We start from the raw sequence: 26,939 nt of genomic DNA, 5'->3' as shown, positions 1-26,939 counted from the left end.
AGCTCAATTGGAGCATTTTAGTAATGATCAGTGTTCTTTGTCAAAACTGACATTCTCATCATCCACTGATGCTTTTTGTCACAAAATGCAGTTTTCAGCTCAGAAAGCTTGTTTCTGATATTTTAACAGCTCAATTAGAGCATTTTAGTAATGAACAGTGTTCTTTGTCAAAACTGACATTCTCATCATCCACTGATGCACTTTGTCACAAAATGCAGTTTTATGCTCAGAAAGCTTGTTTCTGACATTCTAACAGCTCAATTAGAGCATTTTAGTAATGATCAGTGTTCTTTGTCAAAAGTGACATTCTCATCATCCACTGATTCACTTTGTCACAAAATGCAGTTCTCAGCTCAGAAAGCTTGTTTCTGACATTCTAACAGCTCAATTAGAGCATTTTAGTAATGAACAGTGTTCTTTGTCAAAACTGACATTCTCATCATCCACTGATGAACTATGTCACAAAATGCAGTTCTCAGCTCAGAAAGCTTGTTTCTGACATTCTAACAGCTCAATTAGAGCATTTTAGTAATGAACAGTGTTCTTTGTCAAAACTGACATTCTCATCATCCACTGATGAACTATGTCACAAAATGCAGTTCTCAGCTCAGAAAGCTTGTTTCTGACATTCTTACAGCTCAATTGGAGCATTTTAGTGATGATCAGTGTTCTTTGTCAAAACTGACATTCTCATCATCCACTGATTCATTTTGTCACAAAATGCAGTTTTCAGCTCAGAAAGCTTGTTTCTGACATTCTAACAGCTCAATTAGAGCATTTTAGTAATGAACAGTGTTCTTTGTCAAAACTGACATTCTCATCATCCACGGATGCCTTTTGTCACAAAATGCAGTTTTCAGCTCAGAAAGCTTGTTTCTGACATTCTAACAGCTCAATTGGAGCATTTCAGTAATGAACAGTGTTCTTTGTCAAAACTGACATTCTCATCATCCACTGATGAACTATGTCACAAAATGCAGTTCTCAGCTCAGAAAGCTTGTTTCTGACATTCTAACAACTCAATTGGAGCATTTTAGTAATGATCAGTGTTCTTTGTCAAAACTGACATTCTCATCATCCACTGATGCTTTTTGTCACAAAATGCAGTTTTCAGCTCAGAAAGCTTGTTTCTGACATTCTAACAGCTCAATTAGAGCATTTTAGTAATGAACAGTGTTCTTTGTCAAAACTGACATTCTCATCATCCACTGATGCTTTTTGTCACAAAATGCAGTTCTCAGCTCAGAAAGCTTGTTTCTGACATTCTAACAGCTCAATTAGAGCATTTTAGTAATGAACAGTGTTCTTTGTCAAAACTGACATTCTCATCATCCACTGATGCACTATGTCACAAAATGCAGTTCTCAGCTCAGAAAGCTTGTTTCTGACATTCTAACAGCTCAATTAGAGCATTTTAGCAATGATCAGTGTTCTTTGTCAAAAGTGACATTCTCATCATCCACTGATTCACTTTGTCACAAAATGCAGTTTTCAGCTCAGAAAGCTTGTTTCTGACATTCTAACAGCTCAATTAGAGCATTTTAGTAATGATCAGTGTTCTTTGTCAAAACTGACATTCTCATCATCCACTGATGCTTTTTGTCACAAAATGCAGTTTTCAACTCAGAAAGCTTGTTTCTGACATTCTAACAGCTCAATTTGGAGCATTTCAGTAATGAACAGTGTTCTTTGTCAAAACTGACATTCTCATCATCCACTGATTCACTTTGTCACAAAATGCAGTTTTCAGCTCAGAAAGCTTGTTTCTGACATTCTAACAGCTCAATTAGAGCATTTTAGTAATGATCAGTGTTCTTTGTCAAAACTGACATTCTCATCATCCACTGATGCTTTTTGTCACAAAATGCAGTTCTCAGCTCAGAAAGCTTGTTTCTGACATTCTAACAGCTCAATTAGAGCATTTTAGTAATGAACAGTGTTCTTTGTCAAAACTGACATTCTCATCATCCACTGATGAACTATGTCACAAAATGCAGTTCTCAGCTCAGAAAGCTTGTTTCTGACATTCTAACAGCTCAATTGGAGCATTTTAGTAATGATCAGTGTTCTTTGTCAAAACTGACATTCTCATCATCCACTGATGAACTTTGTCACAAAATGCAGTTCTCAGCTCAGAAAGCTTGTTTCTGACATTCTAACAGCTCAATTAGAGCATTTTAGTAATGAACAGTGTTCTTTGTCAAAACTGACATTCTCATCATCCACTGATGCACTATGTCACAAAATGCAGTTCTCAGCTCAGAAAGCTTGTTTCTGACATTCTAACAGCTCAATTAGAGCATTTTAGCAATGATCAGTGTTCTTTGTCAAAAGTGACATTCTCATCATCCACTGATTCACTTTGTCACAAAATGCCATTCTCAGCTCAGAAAGCTTGTTTCTGACATTCTAACAGCTCAATTAGAGCATTTTAGCAATGATCAGTGTTCTTTGTCAAAAGTGACATTCTCATCATCCACTGATGAACTATGTCACAAAATGCAGTTCTCAGCTCAGAAAGCTTGTTTCTGACATTCTAACAGCTCAATTAGAGCATTTTAGTAATGAACAGTGTTCTTTGTCAAAACTGACATTCTCATCATCCACTGATGAACTATGTCACAAAATGCAGTTCTCAGCTCAGAAAGCTTGTTTCGACATTCTAACAGCTCAATTGGAGCATTTTAGTGATGATAAGTGTTCTTTGTCAAAACTGACATTCTCATCATCCACTGATTCATTTTGTCACAAAATGCAGTTTTCAGCTCAGAAAGCTTGTTTCTGACATTCTAACAGCTCAATTAGAGCATTTTAGTAATGAACAGTGTTCTTTGTCAAAACTGACATTCTCATCATCCACTGATGAACTATGTCACAAAATGCAGTTCTCAGCTCAGAAAGCTTGTTTCTGACATTCTAACAGCTCAATTAGAGCATTTTAGTAATGAACAGTGTTCTTTGTCAAAACTGACATTCTCATCATCCACTGATGAACTATGTCACAAAATGCAGTTCTCAGCTCAGAAAGCTTGTTTCTGACATTCTAACAGCTCAATTGGAGCATTTTAGTGATGATCAGTGTTCTTTGTCAAAACTGACATTCTCATCATCCACTGATTCATTTTGTCACAAAATGCAGTTTTCAGCTCAGAAAGCTTGTTTCTGACATTCTAACAGCTCAATTAGAGCATTTTAGTAATGAACAGTGTTCTTTGTCAAAACTGACATTCTCATCATCCACTGATGAACTATGTCACAAAATGCATTTCTCAGCTCAGAAAGCTTGTTTCTGACATTCTAACAGCTCAATTGGAGCATTTCAGTAATGATCAGTGTTCTTTGTTAAAAGTGACATTCTCATCATCCACTGATTCACTTTGTCACAAAATGCCATTCTCAGCTCAGAAAGCTTGTTTCTGACATTCTAACAGCTCAATTAGAGCATTTTAGTAATGAACAGTGTTCTTTGTCAAAACTGACATTCTCATCATCCACTGATGCACTATGTCACAAAATGCAGTTCTCAGCTCAGAAAGCTTGTTTCTGACATTCTAACAGCTCAATTAGAGCATTTTAGCAATGATCAGTGTTCTTTGTCAAAAGTGACATTCTCATCATCCACTGATTCACTTTGTCACAAAATGCAGTTCTCAGCTCAGAAAGCTTGTTTCTGACATTCTAACAGCTCAATTAGAGCATTTTAGTAATGATCAGTGTTCTTTGTCAAAAGTGACATTCTCATCATCCACTGATGAACTATGTCACAAAATGCAGTTCTCAGCTCAGAAAGCTTGTTTCTGACATTCTAACAGCTCAATTAGAGCATTTTAGTAATGAACAGTGTTCTTTGTCAAAACTGACATTCTCATCATCCACTGATGAACTATGTCACAAAATGCAGTTCTCAGCTCAGAAAGCTTGTTTCTGACATTCTAACAGCTCAATTGGAGCATTTTAGTGATGATAAGTGTTCTTTGTCAAAACTGACATTCTCATCATCCACTGATTCATTTTGTCACAAAATGCAGTTTTCAGCTCAGAAAGCTTGTTTCTGACATTCTAACAGCTCAATTAGAGCATTTTAGTAATGAACAGTGTTCTTTGTCAAAACTGACATTCTCATCATCCACGGATGCCTTTTGTCACAAAATGCAGTTTTCAGCTCAGAAAGCTTGTTTCTGACATTCTAACAGCTCAATTGGAGCATTTCAGTAATGAACAGTGTTCTTTGTCAAAACTGACATTCTCATCATCCACTGATGAACTATGTCACAAAATGCAGTTCTCAGCTCAGAAAGCTTGTTTCTGACATTCTAACAACTCAATTGGAGCATTTTAGTAATGATCAGTGTTCTTTGTCAAAACTGACATTCTCATCATCCACTGATGCTTTTTGTCACAAAATGCAGTTTTCAGCTCAGAAAGCTTGTTTCTGACATTCTAGCAGCTCAATTAGAACATTTTAGTAATGAACAGTGTTCTTTGTCAAAACTGACATTCTCATCATCCACTGATGCTTTTTGTCACAAAATGCAGTTCTCAGCTCAGAAAGCTTGTTTCTGACATTCTAACAACTCAATTAGAGCATTTTAGTAATGAACAGTGTTCTTTGTCAAAACTGACATTCTCATCATCCACTGATTCACTTTGTCACAAAATGCAGTTTTCAGCTCAGAAAGCTTGTTTCTGACATTCTAACAGCTCAATTAGAGCATTTTAGTAATGAACAGTGTTCTTTGTCAAAACTGACATTCTCATCATCCACTGATGAACTATGTCACAAAATGCAGTTCTCAGCTCAGAAAGCTTGTTTCTGACATTCTAACAGCTCAATTAGAGCATTTTAGTAATGAACAGTGTTCTTTGTCAAAACTGACATTCTCATCATCCACTGATGAACTATGTCACAAAATGCAGTTCTCAGCTCAGAAAGCTTGTTTCTGACATTCTAACAGCTCAATTAGAGCATTTTAGTAATGAACAGTGTTCTTTGTCAAAACTGACATTCTCATCATCCACTGATTCACTTTGTCACAAAATGCAGTTTTCAGCTCAGAAAGCTTGTTTCTGACATTCTAACAGCTCAATTAGAGCATTTTAGTAATGAACAGTGTTCTTTGTCAAAACTGACATTCTCATCATCCACTGATGCTTTTTGTCACAAAATGCAGTTTTCAGCTCAGAAAGCTTGTTTCTGATATTTTAACAGCTCAATTAGAGCATTTTAGTAATGAACAGTGTTCTTTGTCAAAACTGACATTCTCATCATCCACTGATGCACTTTGTCACAAAATGCAGTTTTATGCTCAGAAAGCTTGTTTCTGACATTCTAACAGCTCAATTAGAGCATTTTAGTAATGAACAGTGTTCTTTGTCAAAACTGACATTCTCATCATCCACTGATGAACTATGTCACAAAATGCAGTTCTCAGCTCAGAAAGCTTGTTTCTGACATTCTAACAACTCAATTAGAGCATTTTAGTAATGAACAGTGTTCTTTGTCAAAACTGACATTCTCATCATCCACTGATGAACTATGTCACAAAATGCAGTTCTCAGCTCAGAAAGCTTGTTTCTGACATTCTAACAACTCAATTAGAGCATTTTAGTAATGAACAGTGTTCTTTGTCAAAACTGACATTCTCATCATCCACTGATGAACTATGTCACAAAATGCAGTTCTCAGCTCAGAAAGCTTGTTTCTGACATTCTAACAGCTCAATTAGAGCATTTTAGTAATGAACAGTGTTCTTTGTCAAAACTAACATTCTCATCATCCACTGATGCTTTTTGTCACAAAATGCAGTTTTCAGCTCAGAAAGCTTGTTTCTGATATTTTAACAGCTCAATTAGAGCATTTTAGTAATGAACAGTGTTCTTTGTCAAAACTGACATTCTCATCATCCACTGATGCTTTTTGTCACAAAATGCAGTTTTCAGCTCAGAAAGCTTGTTTCTGACATTCTAACAGCTCAATTAGAGCATTTTAGTAATGAACAGTGTTCTTTGTCAAAACTGACATTCTCATCATCCACTGATGCTTTTTGTCACAAAATGCAGTTCTCAGCTCAGAAAGCTTGTTTCTGACATTCTAACAGCTCAATTAGAGCATTTTAGTAATGAACAGTGTTCTTTGTCAAAACTGACATTCTCATCATCCACTGATTCACTTTGTCACAAAATGCAGTTTTCAGCTCAGAAAGCTTGTTTCTGACATTCTAACAGCTCAATTAGAGCATTTTAGTAATGAACAGTGTTCTTTGTCAAAACTGACATTCTCATCATCCACTGATGAACTATGTCACAAAATGCAGTTCTCAGCTCAGAATGCTTGTTTCTGACATTCTAACAGCTCAATTGGAGCATTTTAGTAATGATCAGTGTTCTTTGTCAAAACTGACATTCTCATCATCCACTGATGCTTTTTGTCACAAAATGCAGTTTTCAGCTCAGAAAGCTTGTTTCTGACATTCTAACAGCTCAATTAGAGCATTTTAGTAATGATCAGTGTTCTTTGTCAAAAGTGACATTCTCATCATCCACTGATTCACTTTGTCACAAAATGCAGTTCTCAGCTCAGAAAGCTTGTTTCTGACATTCTAACAGCTCAATTAGAGCATTTTAGTAATGAACAGTGTTCTTTGTCAAAACTGACATTCTCATCATCCACTGATGAACTATGTCACAAAATGCAGTTCTCAGCTCAGAAAGCTTGTTTCTGACATTCTAACAGCTCAATTGGAGCATTTTAGTGATGATCAGTGTTCTTTGTCAAAACTGACATTCTCATCATCCACTGATTCATTTTGTCACAAAATGCAGTTTTCAGCTCAGAAAGCTTGTTTCTGACATTCTAACAGCTCAATTAGAGCATTTTAGTAATGAACAGTGTTCTTTGTCAAAACTGACATTCTCATCATCCACGGATGCCTTTTGTCACAAAATGCAGTTTTCAGCTCAGAAAGCTTGTTTCTGACATTCTAACAGCTCAATTGGAGCATTTCAGTAATGAACAGTGTTCTTTGTCAAAACTGACATTCTCATCATCCACTGATGAACTATGTCACAAAATGCAGTTCTCAGCTCAGAAAGCTTGTTTCTGACATTCTAACAACTCAATTGGAGCATTTTAGTAATGATCAGTGTTCTTTGTCAAAACTGACATTCTCATCATCCACTGATGCTTTTTGTCACAAAATGCAGTTTTCAGCTCAGAAAGCTTGTTTCTGACATTCTAACAGCTCAATTAGAGCATTTTAGTAATGAACAGTGTTCTTTGTCAAAACTGACATTCTCATCATCCACTGATGCTTTTTGTCACAAAATGCAGTTCTCAGCTCAGAAAGCTTGTTTCTGACATTCTAACAGCTCAATTAGAGCTTTAGTAATGAACAGTGTTCTTTGTCAAAACTGACATTCTCATCATCCACTGATGCACTATGTCACAAAATGCAGTTCTCAGCTCAGAAAGCTTGTTTCTGACATTCTAACAGCTCAATTAGAGCATTTTAGCAATGATCAGTGTTCTTTGTCAAAAGTGACATTCTCATCATCCACTGATTCACTTTGTCACAAAATGCAGTTCTCAGCTCAGAAAGCTTGTTTCTGACATTCTAACAGCTCAATTAGAGCATTTTAGTAATGATCAGTGTTCTTTGTCAAAAGTGACATTCTCATCATCCACTGATGAACTATGTCACAAAATACATTTCTCAGCTCAGAAAGCTTGTTTCTGACATTCTAACAGCTCAATTGGAACATTTCAGTAATGAACAGTGTTCTTTGTCAAAACTGACATTCTCATCATCCACTGATTCACTTTGTCACAAAATGCAGTTTTCAGCTCAGAAAGCTTGTTTCTGACATTCTAACAGCTCAATTAGAGCATTTTAGTAATGATCAGTGTTCTTTGTCAAAACTGACATTCTCATCATCCACTGATGCTTTTTGTCACAAAATGCAGTTCTCAGCTCAGAAAGCTTGTTTCTGACATTCTAACAGCTCAATTAGAGCATTTTAGTAATGAACAGTGTTCTTTGTCAAAACTGACATTCTCATAATCCACTGATGAACTATGTCACAAAATGCAGTTCTCAGCTCAGAAAGCTTGTTTCTGACATTCTAACAGCTCAATTGGAGCATTTTAGTAATGATCAGTGTTCTTTGTCAAAACTGACATTCTCATCATCCACTGATGAACTTTGTCACAAAATGCAGTTCTCAGCTCAGAAAGCTTGTTTCTGACATTCTAACAGCTCAATTAGAGCATTTTAGTAATGAACAGTGTTCTTTGTCAAAACTGACATTCTCATCATCCACTGATGCACTATGTCACAAAATGCAGTTCTCAGCTCAGAAAGCTTGTTTCTGACATTCTAACAGCTCAATTAGAGCATTTTAGCAATGATCAGTGTTCTTTGTCAAAAGTGACATTCTCATCATCCACTGATTCACTTTGTCACAAAATGCCATTCTCAGCTCAGAAAGCTTGTTTCTGACATTCTAACAGCTCAATTAGAGCATTTTAGCAATGATCAGTGTTCTTTGTCAAAAGTGACATTCTCATCATCCACTGATGAACTATGTCACAAAATGCAGTTCTCAGCTCAGAAAGCTTGTTTCTGACATTCTAACAGCTCAATTAGAGCATTTTAGTAATGAACAGTGTTCTTTGTCAAAACTGACATTCTCATCATCCACTGATGAACTATGTCACAAAATGCAGTTCTCAGCTCAGAAAGCTTGTTTCTGACATTCTAACAGCTCAATTGGAGCATTTTAGTGATGATAAGTGTTCTTTGTCAAAACTGACATTCTCATCATCCACTGATTCATTTTGTCACAAAATGCAGTTTTCAGCTCAGGAAGCTTGTTTCTGACATTCTAACAGCTCAATTAGAGCATTTTAGTAATGAACAGTGTTCTTTGTCAAAACTGACATTCTCATCATCCACTGATGAACTATGTCACAAAATGCAGTTCTCAGCTCAGAAAGCTTGTTTCTGACATTCTAACAGCTCAATTAGAGCATTTTAGTAATGAACAGTGTTCTTTGTCAAAACTGACATTCTCATCATCCACTGATGAACTATGTCACAAAATGCAGTTCTCAGCTCAGAAAGCTTGTTTCTGACATTCTAACAGCTCAATTGGAGCATTTTAGTGATGATCAGTGTTCTTTGTCAAAAATGACATTCTCATCATCCACTGATTCATTTTGTCACAAAATGCAGTTTTCAGCTCAGAAAGCTTGTTTCTGACATTCTAACAGCTCAATTAGAGCATTTTAGTAATGAACAGTGTTCTTTGTCAAAACTGACATTCTCATCATCCACTGATGAACTATGTCACAAAATGCATTTCTCAGCTCAGAAAGCTTGTTTCTGACATTCTAACAGCTCAATTGGAGCATTTCAGTAATGATCAGTGTTCTTTGTCAAAAGTGACATTCTCATCATCCACTGATTCACTTTGTCACAAAATGCCATTCTCAGCTCAGAAAGCTTGTTTCTGACATTCTAACAGCTCAATTAGAGCATTTTAGTAATGAACAGTGTTCTTTGTCAAAACTGACATTCTCATCATCCACTGATGCACTATGTCACAAAATGCAGTTCTCAGCTCAGAAAGCTTGTTTCTGACATTCTAACAGCTCAATTAGAGCATTTTAGCAATGATCAGTGTTCTTTGTCAAAAGTGACATTCTCATCATCCACTGATTCACTTTGTCACAAAATGCAGTTCTCAGCTCAGAAAGCTTGTTTCTGACATTCTAACAGCTCAATTAGAGCATTTTAGTAATGATCAGTGTTCTTTGTCAAAAGTGACATTCTCATCATCCACTGATGAACTATGTCACAAAATGCAGTTCTCAGCTCAGAAAGCTTGTTTCTGACATTCTAACAGCTCAATTAGAGCATTTTAGTAATGAACAGTGTTCTTTGTCAAAACTGACATTCTCATCATCCACTGATGCTTTTTGTCACAAAATGCAGTTCTCAGCTCAGAAAGCTTGTTTCTGACATTCTAACAGCTCAATTAGAGCATTTTAGTAATGAACAGTGTTCTTTGTCAAAACTGACATTCTCATCATCCACTGATTCACTTTGTCACAAAATGCAGTTCTCAGCTCAGAAAGCTTGTTTCTGACATTCTAACAGCTCAATTAGAGCATTTTAGTAATGAACAGTGTTCTTTGTCAAAACTGACATTCTCATCATCCACGGATGCCTTTTGTCACAAAATGCAGTTTTCAGCTCAGAAAGCTTGTTTCTGACATTCTAACAGCTCAATTAGAGCATTTTAGTAATGAACAGTGTTCTTTGTCAAAACTGACATTCTCATCATCCACGGATGCTTTTTGTCACAAAATGCAGTTTTCAACTCAGAAAGCTTGTTTCTGACATTCTAACAGCTCAATTGGAGCATTTCAGTAATGAACAGTGTTCTTTGTCAAAACTGACATTCTCATCATCCACTGATTCACTTTGTCACAAAATGCAGTTTTCAGCTCAGAAAGCTTGTTTCTGACATTCTAACAGCTCAATTAGAGCATTTTAGTAATGATCAGTGTTCTTTGTCAAAACTGACATTCTCATCATCCACTGATGCTTTTTGTCACAAAATGCAGTTCTCAGCTCAGAAAGCTTGTTTCTGACATTCTAACAGCTCAATTAGAGCATTTTAGTAATGAACAGTGTTCTTTGTCAAAACTGACATTCTCATAATCCACTGATGAACTATGTCACAAAATGCAGTTCTCAGCTCAGAAAGCTTGTTTCTGACATTCTAACAGCTCAATTGGAGCATTTTAGTAATGATCAGTGTTCTTTGTCAAAACTGACATTCTCATCATCCACTGATGAACTTTGTCACAAAATGCAGTTCTCAGCTCAGAAAGCTTGTTTCTGACATTCTAACAGCTCAATTAGAGCATTTTAGTAATGAACAGTGTTCTTTGTCAAAACTGACATTCTCATCATCCACTGATGCACTATGTCTCAAAATGCAGTTCTCAGCTCAGAAAGCTTGTTTCTGACATTCTAACAGCTCAATTAGAGCATTTTAGCAATGATCAGTGTTCTTTGTCAAAAGTGACATTCTCATCATCCACTGATTCACTTTGTCACAAAATGCCATTCTCAGCTCAGAAAGCTTGTTTCTGACATTCTAACAGCTCAATTAGAGCATTTTAGCAATGATCAGTGTTCTTTGTCAAAAGTGACATTCTCATCATCCACTGATGAACTATGTCACAAAATGCAGTTCTCAGCTCAGAAAGCTTGTTTCTGACATTCTAACAGCTCAATTAGAGCATTTTAGTAATGAACAGTGTTCTTTGTCAAAACTGACATTCTCATCATCCACTGATGAACTATGTCACAAAATGCAGTTCTCAGCTCAGAAAGCTTGTTTCTGACATTCTAACAGCTCAATTGGAGCATTTTAGTGATGATAAGTGTTCTTTGTCAAAACTGACATTCTCATCATCCACTGATTCATTTTGTCACAAAATGCAGTTTTCAGCTCAGAAAGCTTGTTTCTGACATTCTAACAGCTCAATTAGAGCATTTTAGTAATGAACAGTGTTCTTTGTCAAAACTGACATTCTCATCATCCACTGATGAACTATGTCACAAAATGCAGTTCTCAGCTCAGAAAGCTTGTTTCTGACATTCTAACAGCTCAATTAGAGCATTTTAGTAATGAACAGTGTTCTTTGTCAAAACTGACATTCTCATCATCCACTGATGAACTATGTCACAAAATGCAGTTCTCAGCTCAGAAAGCTTGTTTCTGACATTCTAACAGCTCAATTGGAGCATTTTAGTGATGATCAGTGTTCTTTGTCAAAACTGACATTCTCATCATCCACTGATTCATTTTGTCACAAAATGCAGTTTTCAGCTCAGAAAGCTTGTTTCTGACATTCTAACAGCTCAATTAGAGCATTTTAGTAATGAACAGTGTTCTTTGTCAAAACTGACATTCTCATCATCCACTGATGAACTATGTCACAAAATGCATTTCTCAGCTCAGAAAGCTTGTTTCTGACATTCTAACAGCTCAATTGGAGCATTTCAGTAATGATCAGTGTTCTTTGTCAAAAGTGACATTCTCATCATCCACTGATTCACTTTGTCACAAAATGCCATTCTCAGCTCAGAAAGCTTGTTTCTGACATTCTAACAGCTCAATTAGAGCATTTTAGTAATGAACAGTGTTCTTTGTCAAAACTGACATTCTCATCATCCACTGATGCACTATGTCACAAAATGCAGTTCTCAGCTCAGAAAGCTTGTTTCTGACATTCTAACAGCTCAATTAGAGCATTTTAGCAATGATCAGTGTTCTTTGTCAAAAGTGACATTCTCATCATCCACTGATTCACTTTGTCACAAAATGCAGTTCTCAGCTCAGAAAGCTTGTTTCTGACATTCTAACAGCTCAATTAGAGCATTTTAGTAATGATCAGTGTTCTTTGTCAAAAGTGACATTCTCATCATCCACTGATGAACTATGTCACAAAATGCAGTTCTCAGCTCAGAAAGCTTGTTTCTGACATTCTAACAGCTCAATTAGAGCATTTTAGTAATGAACAGTGTTCTTTGTCAAAACTGACATTCTCATCATCCACTGATGCTTTTTGTCACAAAATGCAGTTCTCAGCTCAGAAAGCTTGTTTCTGACATTCTAACAACTCAATTAGAGCATTTTAGTAATGAACAGTGTTCTTTGTCAAAACTGACATTCTCATCATCCACTGATTCACTTTGTCACAAAATGCAGTTCTCAGCTCAGAAAGCTTGTTTCTGACATTCTAACAGCTCAATTAGAGCATTTTAGTAATGAACAGTGTTCTTTGTCAAAACTGACATTCTCATCATCCACGGATGCCTTTTGTCACAAAATGCAGTTTTCAGCTCAGAAAGCTTGTTTCTGACATTCTAACAGCTCAATTTGAGCATTTTAGTAATGAACAGTGTTCTTTGTCAAAACTGACATTCTCATCATCCACGGATGCCTTTTGTCACAAAATGCAGTTTTCAGCTCAGAAAGCTTGTTTCTGACATTCTAACAGCTCAATTAGAGCATTTTAGTAATGAACAGTGTTCTTTGTCAAAACTGACATTCTCATCATCCACTGATGAACTATGTCACAAAATGCAGTTCTCAGCTCAGAAAGCTTGTTTCTGACATTCTAACAACTCAATTGGAGCATTTTAGTAATGATCAGTGTTCTTTGTCAAAACTGACATTCTCATCATCCACTGATGCTTTTTGTCACAAAATGCAGTTCTCAGCTCAGAAAGCTTGTTTCTGACATTCTAACAACTCAATTGGAGCATTTTAGTAATGATCAGTGTTCTTTGTCAAAACTGACATTCTCATCATCCACTGATGAACTATGTCACAAAATGCAGTTCTCAGCTCAGAAAGCTTGTTTCTGACATTCTAACAGCTCAATTAGAGCATTTTAGTAATGAACAGTGTTCTTTGTCAAAACTGACATTCTCATCATCCACTGATGAACTATGTCACAAAATGCAGTTCTCAGCTCAGAAAGCTTGTTTCTGACATTCTAACAACTCAATTAGAGCATTTTAGTAATGATCAGTGTTCTTTGTCAAAACTGACATTCTCATCATCCACTGATGAACTATGTCACAAAATGCAGTTGTCAGCTCAGAAAGCTTGTTTCTGACATTCTAACAGCTCAATTAGAGCATTTTAGTAATGAACAGTGTTCTTTGTCAAAACTGACATTCTCATCATCCACTGATTCACTTTGTCACAAAATGCAGTTCTCAGCTCAGAATGCTTGTTTCTGACATTCTAACAGCTCAATTGGAGCATTTTAGTAATGATCAGTGTTCTTTGTCAAAACTGACATTCTCATCATCCACTGATGCTTTTTGTCTCAAAATGCAGTTTTCAGCTCAGAAAGCTTGTTTCTGATATTTTAACAGCTCAATTAGAGCATTTTAGTAATGAACAGTGTTCTTTGTCAAAACTGACATTCTCATCATCCACTGATGCACTTTGTCACAAAATGCAGTTTTATGCTCAGAAAGCTTGTTTCTGACATTCTAACAGCTCAATTAGAGCATTTTAGTAATGAACAGTGTTCTTTGTCAAAACTGACATTCTCATCATCCACTGATGCTTTTTGTCACAAAATGCAGTTCTCAGCTCAGAAAGCTTGTTTCTGACATTCTAACAACTCAATTAGAGCATTTTAGTAATGAACAGTGTTCTTTGTCAAAACTGACATTCTCATCATCCACTGATTCACTTTGTCACAAAATGCAGTTCTCAGCTCAGAAAGCTTGTTTCTGACATTCTAACAGCTCAATTAGAGCATTTTAGTAATGAACAGTGTTCTTTGTCAAAACTGACATTCTCATCATCCACTGATGAACTATGTCACAAAATGCAGTTCTCAGCTCAGAAAGCTTGTTTCTGACATTCTAACAGCTCAATTAGAGCATTTTAGTAATGAACAGTGTTCTTTGTCAAAACTGACATTCTCATCATCCACTGATTCACTTTGTCACAAAATGCAGTTTTCAGCTCAGAAAGCTTGTTTCTGACATTCTAACAGCTCAATTAGAGCATTTTAGTAATGAACAGTGTTCTTTGTCAAAACTGACATTCTCATCATCCACTGATGAACTATGTCACAAAATGCAGTTCTCAGCTCAGAATGCTTGTTTCTGACATTCTAACAGCTCAATTGGAGCATTTTAGTAATGATCAGTGTTCTTTGTCAAAACTGACATTCTCATCATCCACTGATGCTTTTTGTCACAAAATGCAGTTTTCAGCTCAGAAAGCTTGTTTCTGATATTTTAACAGCTCAATTAGAGCATTTTAGTAATGAACAGTGTTCTTTGTCAAAACTGACATTCTCATCATCCACTGATGCACTTTGTCACAAAATGCAGTTTTATGCTCAGAAAGCTTGTTTCTGACATTCTAACAGCTCATTTAGAGCATTTTAGTAATGATCAGTGTTCTTTGTCAAAAGTGACATTCTCATCATCCACTGATTCACTTTGTCACAAAATGCAGTTCTCAGCTCAGAAAGCTTGTTTCTGACATTCTAACAGCTCAATTAGAGCATTTTAGTAATGAACAGTGTTCTTTGTCAAAACTGACATTCTCATCATCCACTGATGAACTATGTCACAAAATGCAGTTCTCAGCTCAGAAAGCTTGTTTCTGACATTCTAACAGCTCAATTAGAGCATTTTAGTAATGAACAGTGTTCTTTGTCAAAACTGACATTCTCATCATCCACTGATGAACTATGTCACAAAATGCAGTTCTCAGCTCAGAAAGCTTGTTTCTGACATTCTAACAGCTCAATTGGAGCATTTTAGTGATGATCAGTGTTCTTTGTCAAAACTGACATTCTCATCATCCACTGATTCATTTTGTCACAAAATGCAGTTTTCAGCTCAGAAAGCTTGTTTCTGACATTCTAACAGCTCAATTAGAGCATTTTAGTAATGAACAGTGTTCTTTGTCAAAACTGACATTCTCATCATCCACTGATGAACTATGTCACAAAATGCATTTCTCAGCTCAGAAAGCTTGTTTCTGACATTCTAACAGCTCAATTGGAGCATTTCAGTAATGATCAGTGTTCTTTGTCAAAAGTGACATTCTCATCATCCACTGATTCACTTTGTCACAAAATGCCATTCTCAGCTCAGAAAGCTTGTTTCTGATATTCTAACAGCTCAATTAGAGCATTTTAGTAATGAACAGTGTTCTTTGTCAAAACTGACATTCTCATCATCCACTGATGAACTATGTCACAAAATGCAGTTCTCAGCTCAGAAAGCTTGTTTCTGACATTCTAACAGCTCAATTAGAGCATTTTAGTAATGAACAGTGTTCTTTGTCAAAACTGACATTCTCATCATCCACTGATGCACTATGTCACAAAATGCAGTTCTCAGCTCAGAAAGCTTGTTTCTGACATTCTAACAGCTCAATTAGAGCATTTTAGCAATGATCAGTGTTCTTTGTCAAAAGTGACATTCTCATCATCCACTGATTCACTTTGTCACAAAATGCAGTTCTCAGCTCAGAAAGCTTGTTTCTGACATTCTAACAGCTCAATTAGAGCATTTTAGTAATGATCAGTGTTCTTTGTCAAAAGTGACATTCTCATCATCCACTGATGAACTATGTCACAAAATGCAGTTCTCAGCTCAGAAAGCTTGTTTCTGACATTCTAACAGCTCAATTAGAGCATTTTAGTAACGAACAGTGTTCTTTGTCAAAACTGACATTCTCATCATCCACTGATGCTTTTTGTCACAAAATGCAGTTCTCAGCTCAGAAAGCTTGTTTCTGACATTCTAACAACTCAATTAGAGCATTTTAGTAATGAACAGTGTTCTTTGAGAAAACTGACATTCTCATCATCCACTGATTCACTTTGTCACAAAATGCAGTTCTCAGCTCAGAAAGCTTGTTTCTGACATTCTAACAGCTCAATTAGAGCATTTTAGTAATGAACAGTGTTCTTTGTCAAAACTGACATTCTCATCATCCACGGATGCCTTTTGTCACAAAATGCAGTTTTCAGCTCAGAAAGCTTGTTTCTGACATTCTAACAGCTCAATTGGAGCATTTCAGTAATGAACAGTGTTCTTTGTCAAAACTGACATTCTCATCATCCACTGATGAACTATGTCACAAAATGCAGTTCTCAGCTCAGAAAGCTTGTTTCTGACATTCTAACAACTCAATTGGAGCATTTTAGTAATGATCAGTGTTCTTTGTCAAAACTGACATTCTCATCCTCCACTGATGCTTTTTGTCACAAAATGCAGTTCTCAGCTCAGAAAGCTTGTTTCTGACATTCTAACAACTCAATTGGAGCATTTTAGTAATGATCAGTGTTCTTTGTCAAAACTGACATTCTCATCATCCACTGATGAACTATGTCACAAAATGCAGTTCTCAGCTCAGAAAGCTTGTTTCTGACATTCTAACAGCTCAATTAGAGCATTTTAGTAATGAACAGTGTTCTTTGTCAAAACTGACATTCTCATCATCCACTGATGAACTATGTCACAAAATGCAGTTCTCAGCTCAGAAAGCTTGTTTCTGACATTCTAACAACTCAATTAGAGCATTTTAGTAATGATCAGTGTTCTTTGTCAAAACTGACATTCTCATCATCCACTGATGAACTATGTCACAAAATGCAGTTGTCAGCTCAGAAAGCTTGTTTCTGACATTCTAACAGCTCAATTAGAGCATTTTAGTAATGAACAGTGTTCTTTGTCAAAACTGACATTCTCATCATCCACTGATTCACTTTGTCACAAAATGCAGTTCTCAGCTCAGAATGCTTGTTTCTGACATTCTAACAGCTCAATTGGAGCATTTTAGTAATGATCAGTGTTCTTTGTCAAAACTGACATTCTCATCATCCACTGATGCTTTTTGTCACAAAATGCAGTTCTCAGCTCAGAAAGCTTGTTTCTGACATTCTAACAGCTCAATTAGAGCATTTTAGTAATGAACAGTGTTCTTTGTCAAAACTGACATTCTCATCATCCACTGATGAACTATGTCACAAAATGCAGTTCTCAGCTCAGAAAGCTTGTTTCTGACATTCTAACAGCTCAATTGGAGCATTTTAGTAATGATCAGTGTTCTTTGTCAAAACTGACATTCTCATCATCCACTGATGAACTTTGTCACAAAATGCAGTTCTCAGCTCAGAAAGCTTGTTTCTGACATTCTAACAGCTCAATTAGAGCATTTTAGTAATGAACAGTGTTCTTTGTCAAAACTGACATTCTCATCATCCACTGATGCACTATGTCACAAAATGCAGTTCTCAGCTCAGAAAGCTTGTTTCTGACATTCTAACAGCTCAATTAGAGCATTTTAGCAATGATCAGTGTTCTTTGTCAAAAGTGACATTCTCATCATCCACTGATTCACTTTGTCACAAAATGCCATTCTCAGCTCAGAAAGCTTGTTTCTGACATTCTAACAGCTCATTTAGAGCATTTTAGTAATGAACAGTGTTCTTTGTCAAAACTGACATTCTCATCATCCACTGATGAACTATGTCACAAAATGCAGTTCTCAGCTCAGAAAGCTTGTTTCTGACATTCTAACAGCTCAATTAGAGCATTTTAGTAATGAACAGTGTTCTTTGTCAAAACTGACATTCTCATCATCCACTGATGAACTATGTCACAAAATGCAGTTCTCAGCTCAGAAAGCTTGTTTCTGACATTCTAACAGCTCAATTAGAGCATTTTAGTAATGATCAGTGTTCTTTGTCAAAAGTGACATTCTCATCATCCACTGATGAACTATGTCACAAAATGCAGTTCTCAGCTCAGAAAGCTTGTTTCTGACATTCTAACAGCTCAATTAGAGCATTTTAGTAACGAACAGTGTTCTTTGTCAAAACTGACATTCTCATCATCCACTGATGCTTTTTGTCACAAAATGCAGTTCTCAGCTCAGAAAGCTTGTTTCTGACATTCTAACAACTCAATTAGAGCATTTTAGTAATGAACAGTGTTCTTTGAGAAAACTGACATTCTCATCATCCACTGATTCACTTTGTCACAAAATGCAGTTCTCAGCTCAGAAAGCTTGTTTCTGACATTCTAACAGCTCAATTAGAGCATTTTAGTAATGAACAGTGTTCTTTGTCAAAACTGACATTCTCATCATCCACGGATGCCTTTTGTCACAAAATGCAGTTTTCAGCTCAGAAAGCTTGTTTCTGACATTCTAACAGCTCAATTGGAGCATTTCAGTAATGAACAGTGTTCTTTGTCAAAACTGACATTCTCATCATCCACTGATGAACTATGTCACAAAATGCAGTTCTCAGCTCAGAAAGCTTGTTTCTGACATTCTAACAACTCAATTGGAGCATTTTAGTAATGATCAGTGTTCTTTGTCAAAACTGACATTCTCATCCTCCACTGATGCTTTTTGTCACAAAATGCAGTTCTCAGCTCAGAAAGCTTGTTTCTGACATTCTAACAACTCAATTGGAGCATTTTAGTAATGATCAGTGTTCTTTGTCAAAACTGACATTCTCATCATCCACTGATGAACTATGTCACAAAATGCAGTTCTCAGCTCAGAAAGCTTGTTTCTGACATTCTAACAGCTCAATTAGAGCATTTTAGTAATGAACAGTGTTCTTTGTCAAAACTGACATTCTCATCATCCACTGATGAACTATGTCACAAAATGCAGTTCTCAGCTCAGAAAGCTTGTTTCTGACATTCTAACAACTCAATTAGAGCATTTTAGTAATGATCAGTGTTCTTTGTCAAAACTGACATTCTCATCATCCACTGATGAACTATGTCACAAAATGCAGTTGTCAGCTCAGAAAGCTTGTTTCTGACATTCTAACAGCTCAATTAGAGCATTTTAGTAATGAACAGTGTTCTTTGTCAAAACTGACATTCTCATCATCCACTGATTCACTTTGTCACAAAATGCAGTTCTCAGCTCAGAATGCTTGTTTCTGACATTCTAACAGCTCAATTGGAGCATTTTAGTAATGATCAGTGTTCTTTGTCAAAACTGACATTCTCATCATCCACTGATGCTTTTTGTCACAAAATGCAGTTCTCAGCTCAGAAAGCTTGTTTCTGACATTCTAACAGCTCAATTAGAGCATTTTAGTAATGAACAGTGTTCTTTGTCAAAACTGACATTCTCATCATCCACTGATGAACTATGTCACAAAATGCAGTTCTCAGCTCAGAAAGCTTGTTTCTGACATTCTAACAGCTCAATTGGAGCATTTTAGTAATGATCAGTGTTCTTTGTCAAAACTGACATTCTCATCATCCACTGATGAACTTTGTCACAAAATGCAGTTCTCAGCTCAGAAAGCTTGTTTCTGACATTCTAACAGCTCAATTAGAGCATTTTAGTAATGAACAGTGTTCTTTGTCAAAACTGACATTCTCATCATCCACTGATGCACTATGTCACAAAATGCAGTTCTCAGCTCAGAAAGCTTGTTTCTGACATTCTAACAGCTCAATTAGAGCATTTTAGCAATGATCAGTGTTCTTTGTCAAAAGTGACATTCTCATCATCCACTGATTCACTTTGTCACAAAATGCCATTCTCAGCTCAGAAAGCTTGTTTCTGACATTCTAACAGCTCATTTAGAGCATTTTAGTAATGAACAGTGTTCTTTGTCAAAACTGACATTCTCATCATCCACTGATGAACTATGTCACAAAATGCAGTTCTCAGCTCAGAAAGCTTGTTTCTGACATTCTAACAGCTCAATTAGAGCATTTTAGTAATGAACAGTGTTCTTTGTCAAAACTGACATTCTCATCATCCACTGATGAACTATGTCACAAAATGCAGTTCTCAGCTCAGAAAGCTTGTTTCTGACATTCTAACAGCTCAATTAGAGCATTTTAGTAATGATCAGTGTTCTTTGTCAAAACTGACATTCTCATCATCCACTGATGAACTATGTCACAAAATGCAGTTCTCAGCTCAGAAAGCTTGTTTCTGACATTCTAACAGCTCAATTAGAGCATTTTAGTAATGAACAGTGTTCTTTGTCAAAACTGACATTCTCATCATCCACTGATTCACTTTGTCACAAAATGCAGTTTTCAGCTCAGAAAGCTTGTTTCTGACATTCTAACAGCTCAATTAGAGCATTTTAGTAATGAACAGTGTTCTTTGTCAAAACTGACATTCTCATCATCCACTGATGAACTATGTCACAAAATGCAGTTCTCAGCTCAGAATGCTTGTTTCTGACATTCTAACAGCTCAATTGGAGCATTTTAGTAATGATCAGTGTTCTTTGTCAAAACTGACATTCTCATCATCCACTGATGCTTTTTGTCACAAAATGCAGTTTTCAGCTCAGAAAGCTTGTTTCTGATATTTTAACAGCTCAATTAGAGCATTTTAGTAATGAACAGTGTTCTTTGTCAAAACTGACATTCTCATCATCCACTGATGCACTTTGTCACAAAATGCAGTTTTATGCTCAGAAAGCTTGTTTCTGACATTCTAACAGCTCAATTAGAGCATTTTAGTAATGATCAGTGTTCTTTGTCAAAAGTGACATTCTCATCATCCACTGATTCACTTTGTCACAAAATGCAGTTCTCAGCTCAGAAAGCTTGTTTCTGACATTCTAACAGCTCAATTAGAGCATTTTAGTAATGAACAGTGTTCTTTGTCAAAACTGACATTCTCATCATCCACTGATGAACTATGTCACAAAATGCAGTTCTCAGCTCAGAAAGCTTGTTTCTGACATTCTAACAGCTCAATTAGAGCATTTTAGTAATGAACAGTGTTCTTTGTCAAAACTGACATTCTCATCATCCACTGATGAACTATGTCACAAAATGCAGTTCTCAGCTCAGAAAGCTTGTTTCTGACATTCTAACAGCTCAATTGGAGCATTTTAGTGATGATCAGTGTTCTTTGTCAAAACTGACATTCTCATCATCCACTGATTCATTTTGTCACAAAATGCAGTTTTCAGCTCAGAAAGCTTGTTTCTGACATTCTAACAGCTCAATTAGAGCATTTTAGTAATGAACAGTGTTCTTTGTCAAAACTGACATTCTCATCATCCACGGATGCCTTTTGTCACAAAATGCAGTTTTCAGCTCAGAAAGCTTGTTTCTGACATTCTAACAGCTCAATTGGAGCATTTCAGTAATGAACAGTGTTCTTTGTCAAAACTGACATTCTCATCATCCACTGATGAACTATGTCACAAAATGCAGTTCTCAGCTCAGAAAGCTTGTTTCTGACATTCTAACAACTCAATTGGAGCATTTTAGTAATGATCAGTGTTCTTTGTCAAAACTGACATTCTCATCATCCACTGATGCTTTTTGTCACAAAATGCAGTTTTCAGCTCAGAAAGCTTGTTTCTGACATTCTAACAGCTCAATTAGAGCATTTTAGTAATGAACAGTGTTCTTTGTCAAAACTGACATTCTCATCATCCACTGATGCTTTTTGTCACAAAATGCAGTTCTCAGCTCAGAAAGCTTGTTTCTGACATTCTAACAGCTCAATTAGAGCATTTTAGTAATGAACAGTGTTCTTTGTCAAAACTGACATTCTCATCATCCACTGATGCACTATGTCACAAAATGCAGTTCTCAGCTCAGAAAGCTTGTTTCTGACATTCTAACAGCTCAATTAGAGCATTTTAGCAATGATCAGTGTTCTTTGTCAAAAGTGACATTCTCATCATCCACTGATTCACTTTGTCACAAAATGCAGTTCTCAGCTCAGAAAGCTTGTTTCTGACATTCTAACAGCTCAATTAGAGCATTTTAGTAATGATCAGTGTTCTTTGTCAAAAGTGACATTCTCATCATCCACTGATGAACTATGTCACAAAATGCAGTTCTCAGCTCAGAAAGCTTGTTTCTGACATTCTAACGGCTCAATTAGAGCATTTTAGTAATGAACAGTGTTCTTTGTCAAAACTGACATTCTCATCATCCACTGATGAACTATGTCACAAAATGCAGTTCTCAGCTCAGAAAGCTTGTTTCTGACATTCTAACAGCTCAATTGGAGCATTTTAGTGATGATAAGTGTTCTTTGTCAAAACTGACATTCTCATCATCCACTGATTCATTTTGTCACAAAATGCAGTTTTCAGCTCAGAAAGCTTGTTTCTGACATTCTAACAACTTCTTTGTCAAAACTGACATTCTCATCATCCACTGATGAACTATGTCACAAAATGCAGTTCTCAGCTCAGAAAGCTTGTTTCTGACATTCTAACAACTCAATTGGAGCATTTTAGTAATGATCAGTGTTCTTTGTCAAAACTGACATTCTCATCATCCACTGATGCTTTTTGTCACAAAATGCAGTTTTCAGCTCAGAAAGCTTGTTTCTGACATTCTAACAGCTCAATTAGAGCATTTTAGTAATGAACAGTGTTCTTTGTCAAAACTGACATTCTCATCATCCACTGATGCTTTTTGTCACAAAATGCAGTTCTCAGCTCAGAAAGCTTGTTTCTGACATTCTAACAGCTCAATTAGAGCAATTTAGTAATGAACAGTGTTCTTTGTCAAAACTGACATTCTCATCATCCACTGATGCACTATGTCACAAAATGCAGTTCTCAGCTCAGAAAGCTTGTTTCTGACATTCTAACAGCTCAATTAGAGCATTTTAGCAATGATCAGTGTTCTTTGTCAAAAGTGACATTCTCATCATCCACTGATTCACTTTGTCACAAAATGCCATTCTCAGCTCAGAAAGCTTGTTTCTGACATTCTAACAGCTCAATTAGAGCATTTTAGTAATGAACAGTGTTCTTTGTCAAAACTGACATTCTCATCATCCACTGATGAACTATGTCACAAAATGCAGTTCTCAGCTCAGAAAGCTTGTTTCTGACATTCTAACAGCTCAATTAGAGCATTTTAGTAATGAACAGTGTTCTTTGTCAAAACTGACATTCTCATCATCCACTGATGAACTATGTCACAAAATGCAGTTCTCAGCTCAGAAAGCTTGTTTCTGACATTCTAACAGCTCAATTGGAGCATTTTAGTGATGATCAGTGTTCTTTGTCAAAACTGACATTCTCATCATCCACTGATTCATTTTGTCACAAAATGCAGTTTTCAGCTCAGAAAGCTTGTTTCTGACATTCTAACAGCTCAATTAGAGCATTTTAGTAATGAACAGTGTTCTTTGTCAAAACTGACATTCTCATCATCCACTGATGAACTATGTCACAAAATGCATTTCTCAGCTCAGAAAGCTTGTTTCTGACATTCTAACAGCTCAATTGGAGCATTTCAGTAATGATCAGTGTTCTTTGTCAAAAGTGACATTCTCATCATCCACTGATTCACTTTGTCACAAAATGCCATTCTCAGCTCAGAAAGCTTGTTTCTGACATTCTAACAGCTCAATTGGAGCATTTTAGTAATGAACAGTGTTCTTTGTCAAAACTGACATTCTCATCATCCACTGATGCACTATGTCACAAAATGCAGTTTTCAGCTCAGAAAGCTTGTTTCTGACATTCTAACAGCTCAATTAGAGCATTTTAGTAATGAACAGTGTTCTTTGTCAAAACTGACATTCTCATCATCCACTGATGAACTATGTCACAAAATGCATTTCTCAGCTCAGAAAGCTTGTTTCTGACATTCTAACAGCTCAATTGGAGCATTTCAGTAATGATCAGTGTTCTTTGTCAAAACTGACATTCTCATCATCCACTGATGCTTTTTGTCACAAAATGCAGTTTTCAGCTCAGAAAGCTTGTTTCTGACATTCTAACAGCTCAATTAGAGCATTTTAGTAATGAACAGTGTTCTTTGTCAAAACTGGCATTCTCATCATCCATTGATGCTTTTTGTCACAAAATGCAGTTCTCAGCTCAGAAAGCTTGTTTCTGACATTCTAACAGCTCAATTAGAGCATTTTAGTAATGAACAGTGTTCTTTGTCAAAACTGACATTCTCATCATCCACTGATGCACTATGTCACAAAATGCAGTTCTCAGCTCAGAAAGCTTGTTTCTGACATTCTAACAGCTCAATTAGAGCATTTTAGCAATGATCAGTGTTCTTTGTCAAAAGTGACATTCTCATCATCCACTGATTCACTTTGTCACAAAATGCAGTTCTCAGCTCAGAAAGCTTGTTTCTGACATTCTAACAGCTCAATTAGAGCATTTTAGTAATGATCAGTGTTCTTTGTCAAAAGTGACATTCTCATCATCCACTGATGAACTATGTCACAAAATGCAGTTCTCAGCTCAGAAAGCTTGTTTCTGACATTCTAACGGCTCAATTAGAGCATTTTAGTAATGAACAGTGTTCTTTGTCAAAACTGACATTCTCATCATCCACTGATGAACTATGTCACAAAATGCAGTTCTCAGCTCAGAAAGCTTGTTTCTGACATTCTAACAGCTCAATTGGAGCATTTTAGTGATGATAAGTGTTCTTTGTCAAAACTGACATTCTCATCATCCACTGATTCATTTTGTCAAAAAATGCAGTTTTCAGCTCAGAAAGCTTGTTTCTGACATTCTAACAACTTCTTTGTCAAAACTGACATTCTCATCATCCACTGATTCATTTTGTCACAAAATGCAGTTCTCAGCTCAGAAAGCTTGTTTCTGACATTCTAACAACTCAATTGGAGCATTTTAGTAATGATCAGTGTTCTTTGTCAAAACTGACATTCTCATCATCCACTGATGCTTTTTGTCACAAAATGCAGTTTTCAGCTCAGAAAGCTTGTTTCTGACATTCTAACAGCTCAATTAGAGCATTTTAGTAATGAACAGTGTTCTTTGTCAAAACTGACATTCTCATCATCCACTGATGCTTTTTGTCACAAAATGCAGTTCTCAGCTCAGAAAGCTTGTTTCTGACATTCTAACAGCTCAATTAGAGCAATTTAGTAATGAACAGTGTTCTTTGTCAAAACTGACATTCTCATCATCCACTGATGCACTATGTCACAAAATGCAGTTCTCAGCTCAGAAAGCTTGTTTCTGACATTCTAACAGCTCAATTAGAGCATTTTAGCAATGATCAGTGTTCTTTGTCAAAAGTGACATTCTCATCATCCACTGATTCACTTTGTCACAAAATGCCATTCTCAGCTCAGAAAGCTTGTTTCTGACATTCTAACAGCTCAATTAGAGCATTTTAGTAATGAACAGTGTTCTTTGTCAAAACTGACATTCTCATCATCCACTGATGAACTATGTCACAAAATGCAGTTCTCAGCTCAGAAAGCTTGTTTCTGATATTCTAACAGCTCAATTAGAGCATTTTAGTAATGAACAGTGTTCTTTGTCAAAACTGACATTCTCATCATCCACTGATGAACTATGTCACAAAATGCAGTTCTCAGCTCAGAAAGCTTGTTTCTGACATTCTAACAGCTCAATTAGAGCATTTTAGTAATGAACAGTGTTCTTTGTCAAAACTGACATTCTCATCATCCACTGATGAACTATGTCACAAAATGCAGTTCTCAGCTCAGAAAGCTTGTTTCTGACATTCTAACAGCTCAATTGGAGCATTTTAGTGATGATCAGTGTTCTTTGTCAAAACTGACATTCTCATCATCCACTGATTCATTTTGTCACAAAATGCAGTTTTCAGCTCAGAAAGCTTGTTTCTGACATTCTAACAGCTCAATTAGAGCATTTTAGTAATGAACAGTGTTCTTTGTCAAAACTGACATTCTCATCATCCACTGATGAACTATGTCACAAAATGCAGTTCTCAGCTCAGAAAGCTTGTTTCTGACATTCTAACAGCTCAATTGGAGCATTTTAGTGATGATAAGTGTTCTTTGTCAAAACTGACATTCTCATCATCCACTGATTCATTTTGTCACAAAATGCAGTTTTCAGCTCAGAAAGCTTGTTTCTGACATTCTAACAGCTCAATTAGAGCATTTTAGTAATGAACAGTGTTCTTTGTCAAAACTGACATTCTCATCATCCACGGATGCCTTTTGTCACAAAATGCAGTTTTCAGCTCAGAAAGCTTGTTTCTGACATTCTAACAGCTCAATTGGAGCATTTCAGTAATGAACAGTGTTCTTTGTCAGAAACTGACATTCTCATCATCCACTGATGAACTATGTCACAAAATGCAGTTCTCAGCTCAGAAAGCTTGTTTCTGACATTCTAACAACTCAATTGGAGCATTTTAGTAATGATCAGTGTTCTTTGTCAAAACTGACATTCTCATCATCCACTGATGCTTTTTGTCACAAAATGCAGTTTTCAGCTCAGAAAGCTTGTTTCTGACATTCTAACAGCTCAATTAGAGCATTTTAGTAATGAACAGTGTTCTTTGTCAAAACTGACATTCTCATCATCCACTGATGCTTTT

The sequence above is a fragment of the Barbatula barbatula genome, assembly GCF_947034865.1.
Source record: "Barbatula barbatula genome assembly, chromosome: 20".
Lineage (NCBI taxonomy): Eukaryota > Metazoa > Chordata > Actinopteri > Cypriniformes > Nemacheilidae > Barbatula > Barbatula barbatula.
Note: the sequence above shows the minus strand (reverse complement) of the source record.